At 37.7% G+C, this 26,031-nt stretch overlaps 1 pseudogene; it reads left to right on the top strand.

Moving 5' to 3' along the window:
* The first annotated feature begins 6,416 nt into the window (after positions 1 to 6,416).
* LOC126962236 (septin-7-like) lies at positions 6,417 to 9,141 on the top strand (annotated as a pseudogene).
* Positions 9,142 to 26,031: the final 16,890 nt, after the last annotated feature.

The following is a 26,031-nucleotide window of genomic DNA, read 5'->3' as shown; positions in this document are numbered from 1 at the left end:
CTTCATTTCATTCATTTGATCCTCAATCGCTGATACTCTTTCTTCCAGTTGATCGAGTCGGTTACTGAAGCTTGTGCATTTGTCACGTATTTCTCGTGTCATGGTTTTCATCTCTTTCATTTCGTTTAGGACCTTCTCTGCATTAATTACTCTAGCCATCAATTCTTCCACTTTTTTCTCAAGATTTTTAGTTTCTTTGCGCTGGGTACGTAATTCCTCCTTTAGCTCTGAGAAATTTGATGGACTGAAGCCTTCTTCTCTCATCTCGTCAAAGTCATTCTCCGTCCAGCTTTGATCTGTTGCTGGCGATGAGCTGCGCTCCTTTGCCGGGGGAGATGCGCTCTTATTTTTTGAATTTCCAGCTTTTCTGCCCTGCTTTTTCCCCATCTTTGTGGTTTTATCTGCCTCTGGTCTTTGATGATGGTGATGTACTGATGGGGTTTTGGTGTAGGTGTCCTTCCTGTTTGATAGTTTTCCTTCTAACAGTCAGGACCCTCAGCTGTAGGTCTGTTGGAGATTGCTTGAGGTCCACTCCAGACCCTGTTTGCCTGGGTATCAGCAGCAGAGGCTGCAGAAGATAGAATATTTCTGAACAGCGAGTGTACCTGTCTGATTCTTGCTTTGGAAGCTTCCTCTCAGGGGTGTACTCCTCCCTGTGAGGTGTGGGGTGTCAGACTGCCCCTAGTGGGGGATGTCTCCCAGTTAGGCTACTCAGGGGTCAGGGACCCGCTTGAGCAGGGAGTCTGTCCCTTCTCAGATCTCAACCTCCGTGTTGGGAGATCCACTGCTCTCTTCAAAACTGTCAGACAGAGTCGTTTGCGTCTGTGCAGAGGTGTCTGTGTGTCTTAGTTTACTGTGCCCTGTCCCCAGAGGTGGAGTCTACAGAGACAGGCAGGTTTCCTTGAGCTGCTGTGAGCTCCACCCAGTTCGAGCTTCCCAGCAGCTTTGTTTACCTACTTAAGCCTCAGCAATGGCGGGCACCCCTCCCCCAGCCTCGCTGCTGCCTTGCCGGTAGATCACAGACTGCTGCACTAGCAAGGAGGGAGGCTCCGTGGGTGTGGGACCCTCCCGGCCAGGTGTGGGATATGATCTCCTGGTGTGCCTGTTTCCTAAAGCGCAGTATTGGGGTGGGAGTTTCCCGATTTTCCAGGTGTTGTGTGTCTCAGTTCCCCTGGCTAGGAAAAGGGACTCCCTTCCCCCTTGTGCTTCCCAGGTGAGGCAATGCCTCGCCCTGCTTCAGCTCTCGCTGGTCGGGCTGCAGCAGCTGACCAGCTCCGATCGTCCGGCACTCCCCAGTGAGATGAACCCAGTACCTCAGTTGAAAATGCAGAAATCACCGGTCTTCTGTGTCGCTGGCGCTGGGAGTTGGAGACTGGAGCTGCTCCTATTCGGCCATCTTGCTCCGCCCCCTCCCACTGTTTCAACAACAGGGTGGAGAGTTGGAGGAAGGAGAAGATTAAAAAAAATAAATAACTAGTGGTTACTAGGCTTAATACCAGGGTGATGAAATAATCTGTATGACAAACCACCATGATATAAGTTTACCTATGTAATGAACCTGCTCTTGTACCCCTGAACTTAAAAGTTAAAAATGAACGAAGCCTGTCAGAACCACTCATTTAGTAGTCTAACATTTTCCCTAGTATTCCCAAACCCCTTTGCCTAGCCAACATTTTCCACAGCACTTTTCGTCTTCAAACTAGTGGCCTGAAGCAATCTGGCTTAGCTTTCTCAGTAGCTGGAATTGCAGGTGTACCACTGTTTTCCAGCCACAATCAGTTTTTTCAAGAACTGTTTAAGATAACAGGTTAGAGGAAATCAAGATAATATTTTGAGGGAGAAGAAGGTAAAATCAGTTAAGACAGGGTGCACAGAGTATTTGAATGGTACAGATAATGTTTTATCCTTTGTACTAAATGGTGTGTATGTGGGAATTCGTTATATTAGTTTGACTGTTTGTAGTCATATTATATACATATGTGTATAAATAAAAATAAAAGATAAAAGTAATATAAGCTAAAATTATAGATATTCATATTAATTTTATTTAAATATAACAAAGATTTGCCAGTATTCGAATGTCTGCAATTATTCTTAAAATGCACAGAACCTATGTTTAGGTACAGTATCACTGTTCATCCAGCCTTCATTCACTCGAATCTACTCTTATCTAAACTTTGTGGTGTAAGTAACATTACATTCTGAATGACAGAAAGCAAATTACAATATTAGAACAACGTTATGGAAAATTGGCATAACATTGTACAATCATCCATTACTTTATTATTTATCATTTTGCAACTTTTAAATTATATTAGTCAAAAAAGTCTAACTGTACTTAATAGCTAATACATATATTTTTTGATATTTTTTAAGGCCATTATTAAAATAATAATAATTTGGGGATGAGAAGGCCTATTGAAAAATGACCAACATAGAAATCATAAATAAGTTTGATGCAACAAATATTTGTAAGTCTTATAGTTAAAAATGTAAAAATTCGGCCGGGCGCGGTGGCTCAAGCCTGTAATCCCAGCACTTTGGGAGGCCGAGACGGGCGGATCACGAGGTCAGGAGATCGAGACCATCCTGGCTAACACGGTGAAACCCCGTCTCTACTAAAAAATACAAAAAACTAGCCGGGCGAGGCGGCAGGCGCCTGTAGTCCCAGCTACTCAGGAGGCTGAGGCAGGAGAATGGCGTGAACCCGGGAGGCGGAGCTTGCAGTGAGCTGAGATCCGGCCACTGCACTCCAGCCTGGGCGACAGAGTGAGACTCCGTCTCAAAAAAAAAAAAAAAAATGTAAAAATTCATTATAAACAAAGCTAAAAGACAATAATATTCATTGGGAAATATTTGCAACATTTATTTCAAGGGTTGATGTCCTTAAAGAATTTTTACAAATTAATAAACATTTAAAACGGTGAGAAGTGGCAATAGCTATGAGGGACAATTTACAAACATAAAAACAAATTTTAAAACTGCTTAATCTGTAAGTACATCAATAAAAATTTTATTATAGTAGTTATTTTATCTATTAAATTAGAAAAGGTCAATACAATTGGTAATCTTCCAAGCAAATATATGGGAGAAGAGCTTTGTCATACACTTACAAGAATATTATTTTGTTACAATGCAATTAAATAAACACTTGGTAAAAATCTATATCCTTTGTCAAAACAATTTAAGTTCTAGACCTCCAGAATCCACATATACATATACATATACACATACATATACACACACACACATTCACACCTATTTATTAACTCAAATCCAACTCCAATTCTTTCGTAAGTAGTATTTTGTCCAACAAATAAATTTTTCTCAAATTCTTCTTAACTTTTCCCCATTATAGAGCCAGTAATTGTATGTGTAGCTCTACCTCTGATTCCTTTATTTGCATTTATTTCTGCTTTCAAACCCTTATATGAGGCAAGTGGGATTAATTTATTCCATTATCTTAACTAGATTCATTGCTTTACTTTGTCAAACTCTGATTGATTTGCTCCACTCAATCTTATGTGTCCAAGAACTTAATGTGGATTCCTGTTCCACCTTATGAAAATCTGTTCCAAAAACTTGCTAAATTCTTGACTCAAGACATTCCAGTTAGTAATGCATTTCTCTCCTCAAATACAGTAGAGTTGTGTTCTAATATATACTCTTCAACAATGTGCAGTTATTTCTCCCCAACTATCAATTCCCCTTAAAGCAGAATTTTATTAAAATGGCTTTATCCTTCTGGGGATAATCAGTAAAATGGCAATTGGTGGGTGAATTAAAAATATACTAAAAGCAGATGGCAGAACATGAGTGCAGATTTTTACTGCAAAGCTTAGGAAAAGCAAAAGGAACTTGAATAGAGAAAATGCAGAAAAGCCCTCCTTGGGCTATTAGGACAGAGAGAGCAGAAGTATGTTTAGGAGCTTCAAAGAGTCTGACTCTTTGCAACTGTTTATCTTAGGACTTTAAGGAAGTAAAAGGTGCAAGTGAAACACTCTGGATTATAAAATAGAATCTGACGCAGAGAATTCAACCCCATTAATATGCATGTTGCTTACATGGAAATGTTGAGAAATTTTTAGCAAATAGATAGAAAACGATAGATGGTAGATATATAGAAAATAATTGTAGAAAAAAATGTGAAATGAAGATGTATGGTATTCCTTTTATATTTTATTTTGTTAATATGTTGCCCGTAATGCTTTATTTCAAAGAATGCAAAACCAAAACAGTAGTTCCTTCCTAACTTCCCCTGCAGCCTTGTCTTGTGGAGCTTGTATTTTACTTCATGAGAAATGCCAAGGAGATGTCATTTAAGCTGAAACCTCCAGCAGAATTAGCCATAATATTTAGGAAAAAGATGTTTCCAGAAAAAGAAAGAGCTGGTATAAATGTCCGTAGGCAAGAAGGAGCTCACAATGATCGAGGAACAACAACAAAAAAGATTATTTCACTCAAGAAAAGTGAATTGGGAGTACTATATAAATGATGAGATGTGAATATGATTCATGGGGCAGGCCACACTAGGGTGTTTGGGTGTGGTCTAAATGGGTGGCATGAGTTGTTTTAAGGAGAGGAGTCACATGATTTGACAAGTTTTTTTTTTTTTTTTTTTTTTTTTTTTTTTGAGGCGGAGTCTGGCACTCTTGCCCATACTGGAGTGCAGTGGCCCGATCTCGGCTCACTGCAAGCTCCGCCTCCTGGGTTCACGCCATTCTCCTGCCTCAGCCTCCCGAGTAGCTGGGACTACAGGCGCCCGCCACCTCGCCCGGCTAGTTTTTTTGTATTTTTTAGTAGAGACGGGGTTTCACCGTGTTAGCCAGGATGGTCTCGATCTCCTGACCTCGTGATCCGCCCATCTCGGCCTCCCAAAGTGCTGGGATTACAGGCTTGAGCCACCGCGCCCGGCCGATTTGACAAGTTTTTAAGAGATGCCTTTGATTACTCTAGGGAGAATAGAACATAAAGTAGCAGAAATGAAAGCAAAGGGAGATAGTAGGAAGTAATTGCACATTTATAAGCAAGAAATGATGTTGGCTTGGACTCTGGTTATAGCAACAAATTTAAAAAAGGAAATACTGAGAAGAGTTGATTGGATTCGCTGACATTCTCAACATAAATGGAAATCAGTATTTTTTTCTAATAAATATAATATGCATCAATATTTTAAAATATTTAATTATTTTACCATTCTGTGGGGCACAAGTAGACTTCAGGAAACATGCCAGTACAGAACTATATAAATGTGATCACTGGTAGAGATAGGAATTAATAGGCATTTGAATGTCTCCGTCAACCTGGAATACCACAAAAAAAGCTCTTTGCATTGTTATCATACCCTATAGTTTTCTGCCATTTTCAGTTACTTAATATTATGTTTTGCCTCAATAGGTTATAGTGCTTTCTCTTGTTGTATTATATTTGCAGCAATTGTTAGTGAAGTTTTAAACTTCAATATCACATCTAAAACAAAACAAAATTGTTGCATACTATTTTCCATTAAAACATGAGATCACTATGACAAAAAAAGCTAAATGTGTCATGAAATGACTTAAATTGGATGAAAGTATATGCAATATATTAAGAAATAATCTCTGACTTTGTAGTTTTTTATTTGTAGTTTTTACTAGAACATGAAATCAATATGTGAACCCTGGCTAGAGTTTGCATCTAAACATAATAAAATAAAAGAAAACTTAATATTATCATTGAAGCACTAGTGTACATTAGCGAACTGGACTATATAAAATAAACTTTATAATATTTAGCATTTTATTTTTATTTATGTATATTATAAAGTGAATATAGTTGACATTATAATAAAAATAAAAGAAGTAGTATGTTAACTAATTAGGATAAGATGCCTACAAACTACATACCTGCCTAAATTTTTGACCCATGAAACCTCAATGATTTGTGTTAATGTTAAGGCCTACATTTATATATATACACACACCTATATATACAATTAGGGGAGGAATTGTTAATCCTTTAATTTTAAAAACTTTAACTTTGCAGACAAAGTTGATTATACCTGTGGCAGAACACTGCAACAGCAATAAATAAATAAATAAATAAATAACTTTTATTTTCTGTGGAGCTCCTAGAATTATGAATTATTCTGTAGAATGAGATGTGCCAAGGTCCTTTTCTTAGAGTTGCAAGTGCATAGGAGAAGGTCAAGGGAAATAATAAGCAGCACTTGATTTCCTTGACCACAGTGGATGGGCTTCTAAAACCAAATTACCTGACTGTAAATCCAGATCTATCTTTTACAGGCTATGTGATTGCGGATGTTACCTCTTCTATGCTTCAATTTCCTCATCTGTAAAATGGAATTATAGCCTACTCTATTTTGTTAGTATAGTGAGGATAAATTGAGTGAATGTATATAGTTCTTAGAATAGAGCATGACACATGGTAAGTGATCAAGAAAATACTGTTTACTACTAGTTATGTGACAGTCACTTCACATATAATAATGATGTAATAAAGGAGTAAGAAGAATGTAGAGCACAGCTTCTCAACATTGGCACTATGACATTTGGGGTCAGACAATTATTTAATGCAGAGGAGCTATAGGATGTTTAGCAGTGTCACTGGCCAGCAGTGTACCTCCTCCTTTCCAAGTTTTGACAATCACAAAGGCTTCTAGACATTAACAACTATCCCCTGAAAAGTAAAATTGTCCCTGCTTGCGAACCACAAATATAAAGTAACCACTCAAAGATTACATTACTAATTTTGATTGAATTTGACCAGCATTATGAAATAAGCATAAGCTTAAGTTTCTATACTTGATTTTGTCATTGTCAGTTAGGGCAGCAGAGAACTCCAATTCTGAAAATTCTGAACATGTGCTAATAGCCTATAATATAATCAAAACTTTCATTTTTGAAAAATTAGAAAATGTATTAAGCAGCAACATAGAATAATTAACCACAAAAATATTGAACATAAATCTCATTTGCCTAATTTCTCTTTTGAAGTCCTGTTTCACTGTATAAGTATTATGTGTTTTGTTTCACGCTAGATTGTAGCCGGAGGAGTCACAGACAAAACCTCTCAGACACCAAGTTATAGAAGGAAGGGCTTTATTCAGCTGGGAGCATCGGCAAGCTACTGCCTTAAAATCCGAGCTCCCCGAGTGCACAATTTCTGTCCCTTTTAAGGGCTCACAACACTAAAGATTTCACATGAAAGCGTCGTGATTGATTTGAGCAAGCAGGGCGTACGTGACAGGGGCTGCATGCACTGGTGGTCAGAGAGAAACAACAGGGCAGGGAGTTTCACAGTGTTCTCTTCTATACAATGTCTGGAATCTATGAATAATATCGGTTTCTAAGTTATGAATTGATTTTTAACTACTGGGTTTAGGCCAGGCAAGCCCAGGCCTGGTTTTGGGCCTGGGGCCGGGCTGCCTGTCTTTGGTTTTACTTCCTTGTTTTTTCCTTAAAACAGGTACTGAGTATAAAACAATATAAAACAGTATGAGAGGGTCTCTCTCTTTCCTCAAGATAATAGCCAGTTTTTTCTCTAAGCCTAAGGTTGGTTCTCAAATTTATAGTGGCTTATAGCTCTTCTAAGTTTCTATAAAACTTCAGCAACCTGCAGCAGGTTGAAATTTATTGATATTCACTTATTCAGCAGGTCATATTACAACAAAGTCAGGGATTGACTCATCCAAACCAGATGCTCCCCCTGCCACCAGATCACTAGGAGATACTGCAATCATTTCCCCTAGTTACTAAATTAGCAAAAATTCTCAGGGAGAGAGAAGGGCAAGATGGCACATTTTAATACTTACTATTATTCTTTACCATCTTTCCCTTTGAACAGATTAAGAATCTGACACAGACAGGCGGCCAGGAAGGATGTAACTGCCGCTGAGCTGGCCCTTCTGTGTCCAGAGGCTTACCACCGGCAGCGGCAGCCCATGAGCTACAGGAGGACCTTTAGGACTTCCCGGCCGGGTGCAGCAAGGGCCAGACTCGTCGCGAGCAGACGCTGCACGTCAACCGGCCGGCCTCTGGCGGGCACGATGGCACGATCACGGAGAACTCCTCAATGGCCCGCGCCAGCTGCAGCCCCGGCCACGCACTCGCCTCACCTGAGCCTGGGTGGAACAATCCAAAGTTTTAATCAAAGAAGGTGGTGTTCAAGTTGCTGCTCACAATAGCTGATACCCCCCAGGATTTGGAGATGCAGTGGATAATAGTAATTGCTGGCAGCCTGTTATCGATTACACTAACAGTAAATTTGAGGACTACCTAAATTCAGAATCGCGAGTGAACAGAGGTCGGATGCCTGATAACAGGATGCAGTGTTGTTTATGCTTCATTGCTCCTTCGGGACATGGACCATTACATAACTGAAGACTCCCACCTTCAGGCAGGATTGGGTAGTACATGTTTGTTAACTACTTGGCATTGCCTTTTGTTGAGCCTTAAACCATTGGATATTGAGTTTATGAAGCATTTGCATGAAAAAGTGAGTATCATCCCACTTACTGCCAAAGCAGGCAGACTCACACCAGAGGAATGCCAACGAAAACAGATAATGAAAGAAATCCAAGAACATAAAATTAAAATATATGAATTTCCAGAAACAGATGATGAAGAAGAAAATAAAGTTGTTAAAAAGATAAAGGACTATTTACCTCTTGCTGTGGTAGGTAGTAATATTATCATTGAAGTTAATGGCAAAAGGGTCAGAGGAAGGCAGTATCCTTAGGATATTTTTGTGCTGTGATTTAGCTCCAGCGGCACCATGAGCAAATGAAAAAGAATTTGGAAGCACAGCACAAAGAATCAGAGGAAAAACGTCGTCAGTTTGAGGATGAGAAAGCAAACAGGGAAGCTCAACAATGTATTTTAGAACAACAGAACTCTTCGAGAACCTTGGAAAAGAACAAGAAGAAAGGGAAGATCTTTTAAACTCTCCATTGACTACCAGTTACGTATTAGTTGCTAACATGCCGGCTTGGACGTCAGTGTTTGTTGGATCCATTTGACCAGTTTGCACCAGTTTTATCCATAATGATGGATTTAACAGCATGACAAACATTATTTTTGTTGTTGCTGTTCTTGATGGAGATTAAGATGCCTTGAATTGTCTAGGGTGTTGTGTACTCAGAAACTAACAGCTCTAAGTACCTTTCCTACATTTTCTTTTTCTTTTTTTGTTAAACAGGTATCCTCAGTTTAATGCAACAGAATATTTTACTGTTGTACGATCATGTTCTGGTGGTTTGATAGCTTACAGGAGATTTCAAAATAAAAGGACTCCAGAAGGTTTTCATTGAGGATAAACTGCCATGATATGATGCAAACGGCGCTCTCTATGATGGTTATAATACAACGGTTCCATTCAATGCAGCATACACAATAATGTAATTTAGTCTAACACAGTTGACCCTATTTTTTGACACTTCCATTGTTTAAAAATACATATGGAAAAAAAACCCTATATGCTTACAGTGCACCTAGAGCTTTTTTATAACAACATCTTTTTGTTTGTTTGTTTTGGATTTCTTAAATATATATTATTCTCATTTAGTGCCCTCTTTGACCAGAATCTCATTACTGCTTCATTTTTGTAATAACATTTAATTTAGATATTTTCCATATATTGACCTTGCTAAAATAGAATATAGCATCTTTCATATGGTAGGAACCAACAAGGAAACTTTGCTTTAACTCCCTTTTTACACATTATGGTAAGTAGCAGGGGGAAAATGCATTTATAGATCATTTCTAGGCAAAATTGTGACGCTAATAACCAACCTGTTTCTACCTATATGCAGTCTCTTTATTTTACTAGAAATGGGAATCATGGCCTCTTGAAGAGAAAAAAGTCACCATTCTGCATTTAGCTGTATTCATATATTTCCTTTCTGTATTTTTTGTTTGTATTGTAAAAAATTCACATAATAAACCATGTTGTGATGTAAAAAAAAAAAAGAATCTGACATAAATATAACTTGCTAAAGTAAGGGTGTTAGGTGAGAGGGAAGTCATATTGGTCTAAGAAAAGTCTTAGAGAAATATTTTGAAAAGAGATAGAAGGGTTGGATTGGAGTGGGTGGGTAGGGAATCACACTAAGGAGATGGATCATTCACAATTTCTTTAGACATGGTGAGGCAGCCACAGGAGTCTGAACTTGTTGAAACCCTAGTCTGAAGCCAGTAAAAGTGCTCAATAAGGTCATACGTTGATCTTCTCTGCCTAAAGCAGTTATTCACACCCTGCCTTTGGGAGAGGAAACATCTACAAACCTTTGTTCTCTTTGTTAGCAGACGGATGACATGAATTTTGGAAAAACGTTGAAGAGACAGAATGAGATTTAGCTCAAGCAAGTGATTGACTTGTGCTGGGTTGAAAATGTACTTTTTCAACAGGCAGGTTGAAAATGTGCTTCAGCATTTAGGATACCAGATGTAAACATCCATGCACAGAATTAGAAAGGTTCAACTTTCATGGTTGCTATGGTTTGAACGTTCCCTCCAAAACTCATGTTGAAACTTAATCCAAAATATGACAATATTGAGAACGAGCCTTTTAAGGAGGGGATTGGACCATGAAAGTTCTTCCTTCATGAGTGCATTAATCCATTCGTAAGTGAGTGTATTAATGGGTTATCTTGGGAGGGGAACTGTTGGATTTATAAGAAGGGGAAGATAGACCTGAGCTAGCACGTTAGCATACTCAGCCCTCTTACCATATGACACCCTGTGCTACCTTGGGACTCTTCTGAGAATCCCCACAAGCAAGAAGGCTCTCAAAAGATATGCCCCGTCGACCCTGGATTTCCAAGCCTCCTTAGCCATAGAAAATAAATTCAGTCCTTTGTAAATTACTCAGTTTTAGGTATATTGCTATAAGCAACAGAAAATGGACTAAGACAATGGTCTCATCCGGAACTTTGTAAACTAGAATTGGCTGTTTAGCTTCAGTATGTATTTTTCATAGATTCAAAAGAATTTTGTTTTGAATTGCACAATGAAGGAGCATCATAAGGTTTTAAGCACGTAGAGGCTCTAAATACCAGTCTGGCATTGTGATAAAGCAGAGAATTTAAATCAAGTCCAATTTGTGCCCCATGACTATTCTTTCTGGTTACATTTCAGAAAAATAGGAATGGATGCGTAACTCAAGGAGAACCATGAGGCTTTTCCTCAAAATTTTGGTTTAGAAAATGAGGTATTCTAGTATGTTAATTATAGGCATTTCAACTGAGAAGTCTAATACCATTGGACCAGAATAGTCACAGCAGTGCAAAGTCATGGATAAACTTAAGTTAAAGGGAACAAATAGTAAGAGCCTTCCAAATTAATCTGTATCAGAAAGGATGATAAACAGAAGAATGGGAACTAGAAACCATGCAGACTTGGAACTAGATATAAAACAAACAGCTATTTAATGATTTCCTGTTTACTCTGAGCCCAAGATATTCTTGTATCCTTTCAGTTAAACCTCTGTTTTACTAAGGAAATTTAAATAAGATTCTGTCTCTTGCAAGAAAATAACATCTAAGACATCTTCGTATTTAATACTGCTTTAATTTTGTTTACAACAGTGGTCCCCGACCTCTTTGGAACCAGGGATTCATTTTGTGGAAGACAATATTTCCATGGACAGGGTCGTGGGGAAGGTTTTAGGATGAAACTGTTCCACTACTCAGATCGTCAAGCATTAGATTCTCATAAGGAGCATGCAACCTAGATCACTTGCATGTGCAGTTCACAGTAGAGCTGGTGCTTCTATGAGAATCAAATGCTGCCAATGATCTGACAGGAGGCAGAGCTCAGGATTAATGCTCAGTCATCCACCTCTGCCATTCTGCTGTGTGGCCCAGTTCCTAACAGGCCCAGTACCAGTTTGTGGCCCGGGGGTTGTGACCCCTGTTTTACACTATAACATTTCCACACGTCTCTCATGGCCTGTCTTTCAGATCCACTGCTTGTCTCAACTCAAGTCTGGCTACCTGGAAATTAGATTTTTTTTAAATTGAAATTTGAATATCTTTATGTTGAATACCCAGTCTCCACTTTTACACAGTCCCTACTGTCTTATATCATACCTCTCTAGCTGGGAAGATATCAACTTTACATTAACTTTTCCTGTTTCAGGGCTATTATTTTATCTTCAATTATCAAAATCTATCTACTTTTTTTTTTAACTTAGACACATAAACTAACATTTTATTAATGTGAAGTGCATACTAAGTATCTTTTTTTTTGAATCAAGAAAAATGAGTTTAATCAATGGTTATTTTTTAAACTGTCTGCACTTTGAAAGGACATATATACATATGTGTAATTATACATATATTTGTACACACATGAGCATATAATATACATACCCACAAACATATATATGTATAATTTTTACATGTCATCCAAATATATACAAAATGAGCAGAAAATAAGGAAAAATCCCTGTCTTGTGTGCATGTGTTTACCACTCCTCCATTACTGAATGCTTAAGTAGCAAATATCAAGAAAACTCTTAAAGTTGCTTGTGTTTAATAAAAGGCAAACATCTTCTAAGCAGTAGTAAAATCAATTATGGTTTGCATAATGATTAAGTTATTCTCACACATGGATTTATTTGGTATTAATTTAATAATAAACAGATAAAACAACTATGTATAAATAAACAAAAAAACTGAAGATTGTCATTTGTCTATTTTAAGGTCATGGCTTGAGCCTAAGTTTTCTTTTCTTTTTTTTTTTTTTTTTTTTTTTTTTTTTGCATGCTGAAGGATTTGTTGGTGAAGCGCCATCATATAAATAATATGCTTTAAATTTCAGCACAAAAATACATACAACCAATATGGAAAAATGCAAACAATTGTTATATCTACATGATGTGTATATGAGAGTCCATATACTGTATACTAGCCTCCCTACTACTTGGCATTTGTCAGAATTATTATTATTATTATTTTTTGTCAGTCCAATTTAATCTTTAGTTTAAGATCATTTAAAATGTATATAAAATGAAATGTATCTGCTTCAGAGTTTGATATTAGTTTTCCCAGCATATTGATTTCTTATATCTCAAAATGGAAATTTCTTGAAACTTCGCACTATTTATAATGCACACAATGATAGAACTAGAGTCATTGACCTAAGTTATGGTGGTAGAGTGTCTCATGTTGGCAGATATAGTCTTCTGTAAATATTTCTATTACATAGTTCTAATTACATAGCCCTAATTTCTATTTATTTATTTATTTATTTATTTATTTTTTATTATACCTAAGTGTCTTTTTTTAACTTTCTTTTATTTCACGTAATTTTTTTTCTTATACTTTATGTTCTAGGGTACATGTGCACAATGTGCAGGTTTGTTACATGTGTACACATGTGCCATGTTGGTGTGCTGCACCCATTAACTCGTCATTTACATTAGGTATATCTCCTAATGCTATCCCTCCCTCAACCCCTCACCCTACAACAGGCCCCGGTGTGTGATGTTCCCCTTCCTGTGTCCAAGTGTTCTCATTGTTCAGTTCCCACCTGTGAGTGAGAACATGCGGTGTTTGGTTTTCTGCTCTTGCGATAGTTTGCTGAGAATGATGGTTTCCTTTCCTACAAAGGACATGAACTCATCGTTTTTTATGGCTGCATAGTATTCCATGGCGTATATGTGCTATATTGTCTTAATCCAGTCTGTCACTGATGGACATTTGGGTTGATTCCAAGTCTTTGCTATTGTGAATAGTGCCGCAATAAACATATGTGTGCATGTGTCTTCATAGCAGCATGATTTATAATCCTTTGGGTATATACCCAGTGATGGGATGGCTGGGTCAAATGGTATTTCTAGTTCTAGATCCTCAAGGAATTGCCACACTGTCTTCCACAATGGTTGAACTAGTTTACAGTCCCACCAACAGTGTAAAAGTGTTCCTATTTCTCCACATCCTCTCTGGCATCTGTTCTTTCATAACTTTTTTTTTTTTTTTTTTTTTTTTTTTTTTTGAGACGGAGTCTCGCTCTGTCGCCCAGGCTGGAGTGCAGTGGCGCGATCTCGGCTCACTGCAAGCTCCGCCTCCCGGGTTCATGCCATTCTCCTGCCTCAGCCTCCCGAGTAGCTGGGACTACAGGCGCCCACAACCGCGCCCGGCTAATTTTTTGTATTTTTAGTAGAGACGGGGTTTCACCGTGGTCTCGATCTCCTGACCTTGTGATCTGCCCGCCTCGGCCTCCCAAAGTGCTGGGATTACAGGCGTGAGCCACCGCGCCCGGCCTTTCATAACTTTTTAATGATCACCATTCTAACTGGTATGAGATGGTATCTCATTGTGGTTTGATTTGCATTTCTCTAATGGCTAGTGATGATGAGCATTTTTTCATGTGTCTGTTGCCTGCATAAATGTCTTCTTTTGAGAACTGTCTTGTTCATATCCTTTGCCCACTTTTTGATGGGGTTGTTTGTTTTTTTCTTGTAAATTTGTTTGAGTTCTTTGTAGGTTCTGGATATTAGCCCTTTGTCAAATGAGTAGATTGCAAAAATTTTCTCCCATTCTGTAGGTTGCCTGTTCACTCTGATGGTAGTTTCTTTTGCTGTGCAGAAGCTCTTTAGTTTAATTAGATCCCATGTGTCAATTTTAGCTTTTGTTGCCATTGCTTTTGGTATTTTAGACATGAAGTCCTTGCCCATGCCTATGTCCTGAATGGTATTGCCTAGGTTTTCTTCTAGGATTTTTATGGTTTTTGGTCTAACATTTAAGTCTTTCATCCATCTTGAATTAATTTTGGTATAAGGTGTAAGGAAGGGATCCAGTTTCAGCTTTCTACTTATGGCTAGCCAGTTTTCCCAGCACCATTTATTAAATAGGGAATCCTTTCCCCATTTCTTGTTTTTGTCAGGTTTGTCAAAGATCAGATGGTTGTAGATGTGTGGTATTATATCTGAGGGCTCTGTTCTGTTCCATTGGTCTATATCTCTGTTTCGGTACCAGTACCATGCTCTTTTGGTTACTGTAGCCTTGTAGTATAGTTTGAAGTCAGGTAGCGTGCTACCTCCAGCTTTGATCTTTTGGCTTAGGATTGTCTTGGCAATGTGGGGTCTTCTCTGGTTCTATATGAACTTTAAAGTAGTTTTTTCCAATTCTGTGAAGAAAGTCATTGGTAGCTTAATGGGGATGGCATTGAATCTATAAATTACCTTGGGCAGTATGGCTATTTTCACGATATTGATGCATCCTATCCATGAGCTTGGAATGTTCTTCCATTTGTTTGTGTCCTCTTTTATTTCATTGAGCAGTGGTTTGTAGTTCTCCTTGAAGAGGTCCTTTGAATCCCTTGTAAGTTGGATTCCTAGGTATTTTATTCTCTTTGAAGCTATTGTGAATGGGAGTTCACTCGTGATTTGGCTCTCTGTTTGTCTGTTATTGGTATATAAGAATGCTTGTGATTTTTGCATATTGATTTTGTATCCTGAGACTTTGCTGAAGTTGCTTATCAGCTTAAGGAGATTTGGGGCTGAGACAATGGGGTTTTCTAAATATATAATCATGTCATCTGCAAACAGGGACAATTTGACTTCCTCTTTTCCTAATCGGACACCCTTTATTTCCTTCTCCTGCCTGATTGCCCTGGCCAGAACTTCCAGCACTATATTGAATAAGAGTAGTCAGAGAGGGCATCCCTGTCTTGTACCAGTTTTCAAAGTGAATGCTTCCAGTTTTTGCCCCTTTGATATTACACTGGCTGTGTGTTTGTCATAAACAGCGCTTATTATTTTGTGATACATTCCATCAATACTGAATTTATTGAGAGTTTTTAGCATGAAGAGCTGTTGAATTTTGTCAAAGGACTCTTCTGCATCTATTGAGATAAGTGGTTTTTGTCTTTGGTTCTATTTATATGCTGGATTATGTTTATTGATTTGCATATCTTGAACCAGCCTTGCATCCCAGGGATGAAGCCCACTTGATCATGGTGGATAAGCTTTTTGATGTGCTGTTGGATTTGATTTGCCAGTATTTTATTGAGGATTTTTGCATCAATGTTCATCAGGGATATTGGTCTAAAATTCTCTTCTTTTGTTGTGTCTCTGCCAGGCTTTGGTATCAGGATGATGTTGGCCTCATAAAATGAGTTAGGGAGAATTCTCTCTTTTTCTGTTGATTGGAATAGTTTCAGAAGGAATAGTGCCATCTTCTCCTTGTACTTCCAGTAGAATTCGGCTGTGAATCCATCTGGTCCTAGACTTTTTTTGGTTGGTAGGCTATTAATTATTGCCTCAATTTCAGAGCCTGTTATTGGTCTATTCAGGGATTCAACTTCTTCCTGGTTTACTCTTGGGAGAGCATATATGTCCAGGAATTTATCCATTTCTACTAGGTTTTTGAGTTTATTTGTGTAGAGGTGTTTATAGTATTCTCTGATGGTGGTTTTTATTTCTGTGGGGTCACTGGTGATATCCCCTTTATCATTTTTTATTGCATCTATTTGAGTCATCTCTCTTTTCTTCTTTATTAGCCTTGCTAGCAATCTATCAATTTTGTTGATCTTTTCAAAAATCCAGCTCCTGGATTCATTGATTTTTTGAAGGGTTTTTTGTGTCTCTATCTCCTTCAGTTCTGCTCTGATCTTAGTTATTTCTTGCCTTCTGCTAGCTTTTGAATGTGTTTGCTCTTGCTTCTGGAGTTCTTTTAATTGTAATGTTAGGGTGTCAATTTTAGATCTTTCCTGCTTTCTCTTGTGGGCATTTAGTGCTATAAATTTCCCTCTACACACTGCTTTAAATGTGTCCCAGAGATTCTGGTAGGTTGTATCTTTGTTCTCACTGGTTTCAATGAACATCTTTATTTCTGCCTTCATTTTGTTGTGTACCCAGTAGTCATTTAGGAGCAGGTTGTTCAGTTTCCATGTAGTTGAGCGGTTTTGATTGAGTTTCTTAATCCTGAGTTCTAGTTTGATTGCACTGTGGTCTGAGAGACAGTTTGTTATAATTTCTGTTATTTTACATTTGCTGAGAGCTGCTTTACTTCCAATTATGTGGTCAAATTTGGAATAAGCGCAATGTGGTGCTGAGAAGAATGCATATTCTGTGGATTTGGGGTGGAGAGTTCTGTAGACGTCTATTAGATCTGCTTTGTGCAGAGGTGAGTTCAATTCCTAGATACCGTTGTTAACTTTCTGTCACGTTGATCTGTCTAATGTTGACAGTGGAATGTTAAAGTCTCCCATTATTATTGTGTGGGAGTCTAAATCTCTTTGTAAGTCTCTAAGGACTTGCTTTATGAATCTGGGTGCTCCCGTATTGGGTGCATATATATTTAGGATAGTTAGCTCTTCTTGTTGAATTGATCCCTTTTACCATTATGTAATGGCCTTCTTTGTCTCTTTTGATCTTTTTTGGTTTAAAGTCTGTTTTATCAGAGACTAGGATTGCAATCCCTGCCTTTTTTTGTTTTCCAATTGCTTGGTAGATCTTCCTCCATCCCTTTATTTTGAGCCTATATGTGTCTCTGCACGTGAGGTGGGTCTCCTGAATACAGCAAACTGATGGATCTTGACTCTTTATCCAATTTGCCAGTCTGTGTTTTTTAATTGGAGCATTTAGCCCCTTTACATTTAAGGTTAATATTGTTATGTGTGAACTTGATCCTGTCATATGATGTTAGCTGGTTATTTTGCTCATTAGTTGATGCGGTTTCTTCCTAGCATTGATGGTCTTTACATTTTGGCATGTTTTTGCAGCAGCTGGTATCAGTTGTTCCTTTCCATGTTTAGTGCTTCTTTCAGGGTCTCTTGTAGGGCAGGCCTGGTGGTGACAAAATCTCTCAGCATTTGTTTGTCTGTAAAGGATTTTATTTCTCCTTCACTTATGAAACTTAGTTTGGTTGGATACGAAATTCTGGGTTGAAAATTCTTTTCTTTAAGAATGTTGAATATTGGCCCCCACTCTCTTCTGTCTTTTTTGCCGAGAGATCCGCTGTTAGTCTGATGGGCTTCCCTTTGTGGGTAACCCGAGCTTTCTCTCTGGCTGCCCTTAACATTTTTGCTTTCATTTCAACTTTGGTGAATCTGACAATTATGTGTCTTGGAGTTGCTCTTCTCGAGGAGTATCTTTGTGGCATTCTCTGTATTTCCTGAATTTGAATGTTGGCCTGCCTTGCTAGATTTTTGAAGTTCTTCTGGATAATATCCTGCAGAGTGTTTTCCAACATGGTTCCATTCTCCCTGTCACTTTCAGGTACACCAATCAGATGTATATTTGTTCTTTTCACATAGTCCCATATTTCTTGGAGGCTTTGTTCATTTCTTTGTACTCCTTTTTCTCTAAACTTCTCTTCTCACTTCATTTCATTCATTTGATCTCCAACCACTGATACCCTTTCTTCCAGTTGATCAAGTTGGTTCCTGAAGCTTGTGCATTTGTCACGTAGTTCTTGTGTCATAGTTTTCAGCTCTATCAGGTCCTTTAAGGACTTCTCTACATTGGCTATTGTAGTTAGCCATTCATCAAGTCTTTTTTTTAAGGTTTTTCACTTCTTTGAGCTGGGTTTGAACTTCCTCCTTTAGCTCGGTGAAGTTTGATCATCTGAAGCCTTCTTCTCTCAACTTGTCAAAGTCATTCTCCATCCAGCTTTGCTCCGTTGCTGGCGAGGAGCTGCATTCCTTTGGAGGGGGAGATGTGCTCTGATTTTTAAAATTTTCAGCTTTTCTGCTCTGTTTTTTCCCCATCTTTGTGGTTTGACCTACCTTTGGTCTTTGATGATGGTAATGTACAGATGGGATTTTGGTGTGGATGTCCTTTCTGTTTGTTAGTTTTCCTTCTAACAGTCTCAGCTGCAGGTTTGTTGGAGTTTGCTGGTGGTCCACTCCAGAACTTGTTTGCCTGGGCATCAGCAGCAGAGGCTGCAGAAGAGTGAATATTGCTGAACAGCAAATGTTGCTGCCTGATTGATCCTCCAGAAGCTTCGTTTCAGAGGGGTACCCGGCCATGTGAGGTGTGAGATGTCAGTCTGCCCCTAGTCGGGGATGTCTCCCAGTTAGGCTACTCGGGTTCAGGGACCCACTTGAACAGGCAGTCTGTCCATTGTCAGATCTCAAACTCCATGCTGGGAGAACCACTACTCTCCTCAAAGCTGTCAGACAAGGACATTTAAATCTGCAGAGGTTTCTGCTGCCTTTTGTTTGGCTGCCCCCAGAGGTGGAGTTTACAGTGGCAGGCAGACCTCCTTGAGCTGCAGTGGGTTCCACGCAGTTTGAGCTTCCCAGATGCTTTGTTTACCTACTCAAGCCTCAGCAATGGCAAGCGCCCCTCCCCCAGGCTCACTGCCACCTTGCAGTTAGATCTCAGACTGCTGTGCTAGCAATAAGGGAGGCTCCGTGGCATGGGGCCCTCCAAGCCAGGCACAGGATGTAATCTCCTGGTGTGCCATTTGCTAAGACCCTTGGTAAAGTGCAGTATTAGTTTGGGAGTGACCCGATTTTCCAGGTGTTGTGTGTTACAATTTCCCTTGGGTAGAAAAGGGAATTCCCTTTCCCCTTGCACTTCCTGGGTGAGGGATGCCTCGCCCTGCTTCGGCTTTCACTCAGTGGGCTGCACCCACTGTCCTGCACCCACTGTCCAACATGCCCCAGTGATATGAACCCAGTACCTCAGTTGGAAATGCAGAAATCACCCGTCTTCTGTGTCGCTCATGCTGGGAGCTGGAGGCTGGAGCTGTTCCTATTCGGCCATCTTGGAACTGTGCCAAAATCTATCTACTTTTAGATACTTTAACTTGAAAATACATAGCACACAATTAAAGATTATTTAAAATAGCAGTTTTCCCATGAGTATAAAAAATAAACAATAAAAACAATATTCGTTGAGTATTTAAAAGTGCCAGGCACTGTGCAATGTGCTTTGCTTAAGTAAATCTTTGACAAAATAAAAGGTCTTTTAAAAGTTTCATGTTTTAACATTAATAACCATATACAGATAAGGTTAGATTTTCTATCAGATTAGCATGTGGAAGCTTCACCACATGACCCAGATTACGCTGGGTCTCATAACATGCCTGGGCCTTCTCATTATTGCGATTAACCATGAGCATGATGTATTTTGCCTGGACTATATTGCAAACAAAGGGCAGGTTCCAAATGCAGCTGCCCAACAAATATCTGTGGAAAGAAAAAATGATTCCTTATTTTAGACCTCTACTCTGTCTCATCAACATTAAATGTCACACAAGTCTTCCAAGCTTATTTATCTGATTGTCCAGCCTGAGGTAAAATAGAAGCAGCTGATAGAGACACAGCAGAAAGGCAGTATTAGAAACAGGTTCAGCAACAGGAAAGAAAGTCAGTCATAAAAGTGAATTAGAATACTAAGTCAAAGAACACATCGACATTTAATGGGATTTTCTGTTTGTGTTTTTGAAAATTTAATTGAAGAAAGTAAAGTTACCCTGGCTTATAATAAAGTTAGATACTATAACAAAAGACAATCAGTGGCCTTTATATGCAATGTGTTTTGGTTTACTAGTCAGATAAAATATTTTATGAATGAACAAAATTTAAAAATCTAAAAAAGGAACATATAAAGAAACCTAGAGCTTAGCAGCATAGTTCTCTGAACTATTAATAAGTTAAGACATATATACCAAAGAGAAACATTTCAGAAGTTTCACTCCAAGGGCCATTATAGCTCTGGAAATTCTTAAAGGAATCATTAAATTTTCAAGCACAGAAATTAGTTAATTTAATTGATCTTTATATATGCTTTTTATCCCTTGTGTTAGTTCTGATTGTCCTTAACCTACACACCAAATATGCTATAATTAAAAAGAGAAAGCTCATAATATTTTAATTCCCCAAACATAAAAACTGTACTTATTAAGTACCTATGAAAGTCTACTTTGTTACACTTACCACATAATTTTAAAACTAAATAGGTAACTTATCACAAAATCAAGATTCAAAATCTAACATTGGTGGAAAATGCAAAGTATGAGTTTAATAAGATATTAACCAAAATGCACACCTTTGTCTCTTCCATAGCTACCTCATCTCTGGTTTGCACTAGACTTGGGTTGCCACTTGATCCACTTGATCCGTAGAGAACTGTTACTAAGAACAGACCGGAGAGTAATTATGTCAAAACTCACAAAGCCTGATTTAAATCATGAGAAATCTGAATAAAGCCTCCCTTGTCACTCCTGAGGAGGGAAGCCCTAAAAAAGAATTTTGTTGTAACTGTAAAAATGTATATTCTTTACCAGTAGTTACAAAAACTAATAATCTTCATTTGGAGCAAGGTCTCCAGTTTTTCTCCAGGATAGTGAATGAACAAGGCTACATATATCCTGCAGAGTTGCTAGACACACAAAGCAAAGGATATAGGAATTGCACTAATAAACAACAATGGGACAAATCATTAAACATCAAGTAGAACATTCAGCCAAGATGATGAACAAATTATCTGTAAGCTAAAATTAATTTATTACTGAAGACAAAATTAATAAATTTAGTGTGATGAAGTGTACAGTGTTTATAAAGTCTATAGTAATGTATAGCAATATCCTAGGCTATTAAATGTTGTAAGTATTAGTAGTTGCAGTATTGGTAGTATTATCTTCTTTTCAAATTTTAATCATAAGGCCTACATATATATAATGATAACATGATAAATAGGAATCAGTTTTTACATGGGTTTTGATGGTTCACACTGTCTCAACTCACGCTATCTTGTTAGCAAAATTGCCTCTATTGTCCAGTGAGGCCTGATTTTAGTCTGGCATACAATTAAATCTAATATGTGGGTGCACATTAACTGTTTGATTAGATTTTTTGGGGGAAATGGGTTTCTGTAGACATGAGCCACTGCTTGAATATGCAATATACTAATCCAATCAATCACCTTGATACATTTAGTTGTTTTATTGTTATGATTCTCTGTAACAGGTTTATCAGTCAAATCTATTGGTTATACTTATTGGTGTAAATGAAGAAATACTTTTTTTTGTTCCCTCCCATCACTACCTTGAAACATGCTCATTGGAATCTCTTTTTCCCATCACTTGACAATAACTCTAGCCAATTTCCTGCTATCTAGTAATTTCCAAAGAAAGTTACAACAAAATTGAAATTCAATAAATCTATTTTTGGTAAATTTGACTTACTTTCAGGTTTTAAAAAGGTCTAGTTGCATGTAAATTAAAACTACAATTTTGCATCAAATCAAAACATTTTCCCTATCTGTTCCTCATCCCCAGTTCAGAACTGATACGTAACAGGAAGACCAGTGATTGTTTATCCAGATTTCCCTCTTTTGTTTATGGGTCCCTTAGGATTGTCATGGGGAAAACAAGAATTGTAGCAGGAAGAATTAAAAGAAAAGAGAGAAGCTTTTTTTTTTTTTTTTTTTTAATAATAATCTGGTCTTTATTTTTACTAAGAGGCAGGCACCAAAATGCTGCTTCTGTCAGGGAGTGAATCTTTAAGTTCTTTGTAAGTATGTGCTACCTATTTGTTAACCTGAGTAATTTGTTTTCCTGCTGACTTCTTGCAAACACTTGCCAGTGGGTACCTGAAGCCTCTTACATATTTTGTGGCATGCACTTTGCCTATATTTAGCATATTCACTCATCTAAGGTGGGAAGAAGAATCTGGCATCTTTTCCCATGTAGCCTTCAGAATTTTGAAAGCAAGAAGCAGGTAACAACTGGCCATGTTTAGCTTCATCTTGAAACCCTTGAGGATACCTATCAAACTTTCCCAAAACTGTCTCATGTATGGTTCCATTGCAGGACGGGTGCAATGCTGAGTGCCAGCAGGAGAGGGATATCCCATTCTTTCCTTCTTGAAATTGCCCCCAGTCTTTTTGAGCTCTCTTCCTATTTGGAAGGAGAACTAAAGCAAGTTTAGTTCTCCTCACAAAAGAGAAAATAATTAAAAGCACTCTCACTTAGGCAACTAGTTCACTTTCTATATGATAATTATTGGAATGTCTAGTCGTCTCTTTACATAAGAGCACAGGTAATTGAGGTCAGTGAAGGTTTTAGAGTCACAGAACTGGTCTGGCTGCTTTTTATTAAAACCTGCAAAGACTTAACTGTTCTTCTATAATTTAGGATACTCATCATTTAATAGGGAATAAACAAAAATTTGGGACATAACGAAATTCTGTATCCATTACACACACACACACACACACACACACACACACACACACACACACATATATAATGGTTTAGGGCCGGGTGCGGTGGCTCACGCCTGTAATCCCAGCACTTTGGGAGGCCCAAGGCAGGCAGAACACGAGGTCAGGAGATCAAGACCATCCTGGCTAACATGGTCAAATTCCATCTCTACTAAAAATACAAAAAATTAGCTGGGCGTGGTGGCGGTTGCCTGTAATCCCAGCTACTCGGGAGGCTGAGATTGGAGAATGGCATGAATCCAGTTGGCAGAGCTTGCAGTAAGCCGAGAGATCGTCACTACACTCCAGCCTGGGCGACAGACCAAGACTCCATCTCCAAAAAAAAAGAAAAGAAAAGAGAAAAAATGGTTTAGAAGAGGTGTTAATATCAATTTAAAAATGGGAATTTTAAAGCTGGGAATAATGCATAACATAAATATGTATAAGGATTCAGCAAGGGGCTAAATGAACTTGAAGTTTAAGAAAGATAAGAACCCAAATATGCATAAATCTGGGGACAAAATTTAATATTGCTGCTAATAAAAAAGAAAGGTCATCATATTGGGAGGCTTCATTAATAAAAGTAACAAATTATGAGAACAAATGGTCTTCTTATAGTTTATCTGGTGAAACATTTTAATGAGCCATAGCTGTCTGTTCCATTACTGAAAGAGTTTTCTTATGTGTGCTCTGGTGGATTTTCATATGGCTACACTGAAAGATATTCCCAAATGTCTGGCTAATAATTCTATTTATAGGCAACTGTTCTGAGGGTTTAAAGTAAGGAGGATGAGGTTCATTTGGAAGCAGTGGGGGAAAAATGCTAATGCTGGGCTTTGAATTTTATGGATGCTGTGGCTGTTCTTTATTTTTCAATTAAATAAATGTTTTAAATGCCATGTTTTGCAGCTATTGTAGCTATTGCTACGGTTAAACTGCCCTCATCTTTTTGCCTAGCAAAAAACCCATTAGGATCTTCACTGAGATTGATTCTAGATTTTTAATAAAATTAATAACTTTGCTACCAGTTTCTCAAAAATGAGTAGAAATGACTTTTCAATGCAAACGCCAGTTTTTGATAGTGAGATTATTCTGTCTGTAGTGACTATTTGAATCTTTATGGGCAATTGGACATTGAGAGAGTTAATACATGAACCACGAACAGATTTATCCTTAGATTATCTAATACATGTTTTCCACACTGCACCATAAAACCTGATCTATTTTTAAAGTCTTGGTTGTTCTGAAAAATGAAATGAAATTATATTAAATGGCATGTTGACTGGGGAGAAAAAAAAACTTCATGTAATTTGAAGTTTTTTTCACGTGGCAATTGACTGTCTACTGTTTATTCAAAGCTTATAGATTTGCAGCCAAATGTAGCAGAAAGTTGGTTGATTTTTCATTCACAACAAAAACGATGCTGCGCTTAATGAACGGAGGCTTGTTATCCCAGTAATAAGTGAAAGGAACTTGGAAGCCCTTATGTTTAATGCTCATGCAAATAAGCTATTTGCAGGTGGCTTTTGGGCACGAGGTAAAATATTTTCAAAACTGGGTCAAGTTTTTTAATGCTCAAAAATTACCAGCTAGAGGAAAACCTCCTGAAGACTTTATTATGCTATTTCCCAAGTAAATGAAACGACAAGTCACTTATCATTTAATAAATTACATATGAAAATTATTTTCCTTATGATTTCATCAATAAATAAATTCTAGAGGATTCTAGATATATTTATTTGGCATCTATTTTTTAATGTGTTATCAAATTTTGTGGATATTCTTTTTAATTTAGAGAATCAAATTCTTAAAATGGCATTGAACATTTAATTTAAAATGCCCTCCTGAACCATACATGTTTATCAAAAAATTATTTTATATAGGTTATCCATTAAAAAACAATTTTCTACATATGTAAACATTTACGATAACTGCTCATTATTTTGGTCCATATTTATTTATCTACCTATTTATTAAACAATACAAATATTACACTTTGTAAAAATAAAGGCCTAGTCTAATATTACTCTATGTCAGAAATAAAATAATTCAGAGAAGTCGATATTAAAAGACAAAATAAAACAAAACACAAAATGATGAGAATCACAAAACCGTTGCCAAATTTCCAGCTATGACATTTACTCTCCATGTGGCCTTAGGTGTCTTACTCTCTTATTTTAACCTTTCTTTGATTACTGTAAAAATAATTTGTTACTAAGAAGCCCTCTCGCTTTAGTAGCTGTGAGTATAAAATTAAGAACATAATTCACAAAAAGTGTTCTAGTCTTCCTGGAAACATTTTAAAATATCAGTTAATCATTGAACAATACACAATCGCCTGAGCATTTGTTTAGAGAGGGTTGCGTTCTTATCTCTGTTCACTTCTGTCCTTTCTGAGACTCATATAGGTATGAGAGCTAGAAAAAATATTAATGTGTAGTAATTCAAATTTTCTCATTCATGAATCATGTCAGCAGTGCAAAGAATACTTTGTAATTTTAAAAAGGTGTTTTTATTAATATACTTCTACTATTCTACCCCAGTCAACAGCAAATTTGCCTAAATCATGAGACTACTGGAACTGCTAATTTTTAGAAATGAAAGACATAAGAACTACTATTAAATCTGACAAATCCTTTATCTACAATGAGAATGTCCATGAGTCAGCTCTTCTGACCCTCTGGCCAGTGTTCTGGAGTTACTGATCTGCAACTTTCTAATTGAATTCTAGCTTGGTATGTGAGAGCAGCCATGGGTGAACCAGTGGAGCGAGATTTAAGCCTTGACATTGCCATTAACGATTCACCACCTGTTGCAGTTCAATAAGTTATTCACACAACAAATTGTGGCCACAGAATTCAGTGAGAT

Source organism: Macaca thibetana, chromosome 9, assembly GCF_024542745.1.
Source record: "Macaca thibetana thibetana isolate TM-01 chromosome 9, ASM2454274v1, whole genome shotgun sequence".
In the NCBI taxonomy this organism is placed as follows: domain Eukaryota; kingdom Metazoa; phylum Chordata; class Mammalia; order Primates; family Cercopithecidae; genus Macaca; species Macaca thibetana.
This window is presented reverse-complemented; position numbering and strand designations above follow the sequence as displayed.